Genomic DNA, 4,473 nt, shown 5'->3' with positions numbered 1-4,473 from the left:
GAACTTGTGATGGGGCAAAATCTGGGCAGCTTGCTTAAGTGAGCTCATGGACACCTGCCAGGTGGCTTTCTATGACCCTAGTAAACTGTTTATGTACTTAACAAGTACACATACGTAGAAGTACCTCTGATGTGAACATCAAATCCTGTGGATGATTTATCTGTTCATAAGGACACACGTGCTATGATGTCAATGCATGGCCATTTCTGGAGACATACCCCAATCCATCTCCACAGAAGCATGACTGCTGGTCTAAATATAGATGTGCCTGTCACCTCAGAGGAAGGACAGACCAGAAATCATGTTTCTACTTACATAAAGGACGTTTTAAGATGATAAAATTAAAAAGTAAAATCAATGCAGTTTTTTCTTAAGTCTGTAAATCTGATCTCAACATCAAATTACCTTCCTTCTCTGGACTTTAACTGCTAATTTAGCACCAAGGCCCTTCTGAAGAAATGTTCCTACCCCAGGATATTTCTGACAGTCCCAAAGCATATCTCAGAAGTTGGTGAAAAGCCAGTTCAGTTGACCATCTGGCATGGGACACGTAGGGATCCCCAGTTTACTCCTTTTTTTTCTACTCAAGCCCCCATCTGTTGCTGCCACCTGAAAGGGTATCATGTTAAAAAGCATGGGCTCTGGTGCCTGCCAGCTTGGATTTGAATTCTGGCTTTGCCATGGATGAGCTGTGACTGCGGCAGGTTTTAAGCCTCCCTGTGGCTATTTCCACTCTTGCAAAATGAACGTGTTATCAAACTTATCACATGGGACTGAGGTGAGTCAAAACAAACTCAACAGGGCTTAACAACCTCTGTAAGCACCTCCTCTGGTGATTGTGATGATTAAATGAGTGAATATTTACAACGTACTTACAACATTGCCCAGCATGTAGCAAGTACTCCTATGCAGAAGCTATCACCCCCAGTCCCACTGCGCCCGATGACACTGGGCTTGCTCTGGTGGGAACCACCCCAAAGGACCAAAGCCACAGGCATTCTGTGCTCAGGTCAGGGAAAATGTCCTCCTTTCGCAATACATTGCCAAAGGGTAACCGAGCAGGGCACCTTACTCCATATTTTCAGAAGTAACCAAGAAAATTGTTCTTTAGATGTTTTCTTGCCAGTCTCCCCTCTTCCAACTTCCTCAGGGGACTCTGTGGGCACTCCGGCGGAAAGACAAATGAGTGACTGACACCACCTGGCCTCCACCCTCGGGGCTTGTTCCAGGGCTCAGAGGGCCCAGTCTGGCTCCCACACTCTTGGGAAGAGTCTTCCCAGAAATAGACTTCTGGCGGGTGTATGGGTTCTCCATGGGTTCTTCCAAAGGGTGTATGGAAAACTGGGACTTTGGCATTCACATTGAAAAAACCCAAAACTATTGAGCTCTATCATCTCTTTCCACGGACCTATTTGATTGGATTCCTGTGTAAATGAGTATATTACATGCCATGTCTCTTTTAAGAAAATGCAAAATTCCTCAAAAAAAAAAAAAAAAAGAAAGAAAAAATCCAATACCTAGGAATAAATCTAAAGAGAAGTGTGCAATATTTCTATGCAGGAAACCATGAGACATTGCTTTGAAAAATTAGAGAAGGCCTATGTAAAGGAAGTGGTATGCTGTATTCATAGATACAGGAAGATACAATATTATTATGATTTTTATACTTTCAACAATTAAAAAATGTTTATTCTCCCTAACGTGGGCTATAGATTTAAGGCAATGCCAATCAAAATGAGACACTGTTATGGAAAATGCTAAGATCATCCTATATTTCATATGAAATGCATCAGTCCAAGAATAGCCAAGGAATTCTTAAAGAAGAAAGGAAAATAGAGTTGAAGGATTAACAAATGGCAAAACTTCTTCTCAAGCTATGGTAATTAGCCAGTGTGGTACGGGCACAAGCTTTGCCAACTAAAAACATGACCCCAAATAGTCCAATGCACTAGAGTTTAGAAGCACACACACGTCCACAGCCCCCTAACTGAAGACAAGGGCCCCATCGCAAGGAAGTGATGTAGTGGCATCTCTAGAGGGGTGTAAGCTGTACCAGGTGACACTGTCGGAGAAGGGGACATCAAATCACTACTGGTAAAATGTTTGTACAGGGGCTCGGCAGAAACGTATTAAATTTTTTATTAAAACATCCCTTGTAGTTGTGACAACAAAATCATTTTTTTCTGCATCTAGCTTACAGGTGTCAGGACTGCCTACAAGGCTAAATAAACATCTATGAGAAGTTGCTTTTGAACCTTCTATGCACTCTAGTCAGGGATGTCACTCTTACCCAATTACAGTGACATTTCAAGTCACAGGATTTCAGCAGCACATGCTACAGGCACGTGCTGTTGTCGTCCTTGCTGCTCCTGTTTTTATTGTTGCTGATTTTGTTAAATGTTTTTGATGTTTTAGCTGCAATATTGTGGCAATTAGTATTTGTGAACCCGTATCAATAACTTTATTGAGAATGAAGTAGTAAATTAAAGGAAAAAAACGAGGAGGAGAACGATAAAAGGCTTCAGCTACTAGCCCGGTTATAACTAATAATGTTTTCATTCAAGATAAGGTTTTATAAAACAATTTTGTTGTTAGCATTCAACAACAATCCAATAACTTGTACATTCAAGAAATTTGCGGTTATATTTGTCACAAACCATTCTATGATGAAAATTGATCATAAATATGACTAAGAATTCTGGGGCCAGAGGAGATTCGTGGGAGGTGGAGAGCTGGCAGCCTGTGGCAGTGAAATGAACAGCTGCACAGCTTGAAGAAGGCAATCACTGACACGCAACTATGCAGAAATTCCTGAGTTGGTCTGTGTTTTGATATGTACAATTTTACTGGTAAATAATTTTTAAACATCCCACTGGGAAGCATGGCCTTTTCATTATGGTGTGGGGTCAAGTAGATATCCAGATGGAAAATAAAACTCAAACTTGACCCCTTGTCATGCTCATCACAAACTAGGTCCCATAAGTACCGGAGACGTAGAGGTGCATGCCAAACCAGGAGATAACAAAAAGTCGTCTCCTTCTGCCCTTGAGGGGAGCGTACAGCTTCTAACGTAAGACCCAAAAAGCACAAGCCACAGAAGGAGACTTGAACTTCTGCTCATCAAGACACCATTAAGGCCAAAACAAGCCAAAGCGGAAGGAGAGCCTTCATATATCCCACAAGGGGCTGGTGTTCACCGTACAGGAGAGGCTTCAAAACATGTGTCGGAAAATTTCATTATCTTTTAGGCAACACAAATTTTTAGATGAATAAAAGACGTCTAAATGCAGTTTATAAAGAGAATATCCAACTGGCCAAAAGACAGCATGTGAAGAAAGGCTTGGCCTCATTTGTTATCAGGGAAATAAAAATTAAAAACTGTAGTAAGATCTGCTCCAATCTGCTAGCTCATAACCCAGGTGGTGATTTCATAGATCTATTAACTTGAAAAAAATCTATTACATTATACACAGGATTTGTGTATGTTACACTAAATAGCAACCTACTGTCATCAAGCCAATGACTCAGGGCAAGCCCATGTGCTTCAGGGTAGAGCCCTGTTCCAGAGGGTTTGCGATGGTTGCGATTTTATGGAAGTAGGTCACCAGGTCTTTTTACCATGACACCATGAGATGAATTTGAACCACCAACCTTGCCAGTAATGGCCAAGTGTCAACCACCTGCATCCCCAGAAACTTTCTATATTATAGCTCAGTAAAAGTGTTTATTTAAGAGAGAGAGACAGCAGCAACTTTTAAAAGTAACTAAGTAATGTTGGTGGCAGTAAGTTTATATCCATGGAGGAGGAACAACTTGGAAAAGGAGTAAGTTACACAACATGAAGAACATAATCAATGTCAATGTCGCTGAATTGTAGATGTAGCAATTCCTGAAATGGCATATGTTCTGCTGTATATACTCTCAGCAACAAAAATAAATAAGAAAGGAAAGAAGGATGGAAAGAAAGAAGGGAGGGAGGGAAGAAAAAAGGAAAAGGCTTGAGATATATCTCAACCAAATGCAGTATGTGGATATTGTCTGAATCCAACTGCTTGTAAATCGATTGTTAAAAATATTCTTGAGAAGGTAAACAAGCGGCCGTCTAGCTCAGAAGCAACAAAGCCCACATGGAAGAAGCACACCAGCCTGTGTGATCACAAGGTGTTGAAGGGATCAGGTATCAGATATAAAAGAACAAAAAATCATACCATTTTGTGCTCACCTTCCCAATAGGATCACTTAAGACAAAGTGGTGCATAAATAAATGTGGTGAAGAAAGCTGATGGTACCCAGCAATCAAAAGATATAGCATCTGGGGTCTTAAAAGCTTGAAGGTACCGGAGACACAGTGTGGGAATTGCACCCGATCTGATCACGCCACACCGAGGCAAAACAATAAGGGGGTGCAACAGAACAGCAAGGGAATGGAGCAGCGAGGTCCCCAGGGAATGCTGAAGGTGGACTTTGGGGCCA

Source organism: Echinops telfairi, unplaced genomic scaffold, assembly GCF_000313985.2.
Source record: "Echinops telfairi isolate 266 unplaced genomic scaffold, ASM31398v2 ScPeMD7_7424;HRSCAF=8462, whole genome shotgun sequence".
In the NCBI taxonomy this organism is placed as follows: Eukaryota; Metazoa; Chordata; class Mammalia; order Afrosoricida; family Tenrecidae; genus Echinops; species Echinops telfairi.
The sequence above is the reverse complement of the archived record's forward strand: the minus strand, read 5'-3'. Positions refer to the sequence as shown.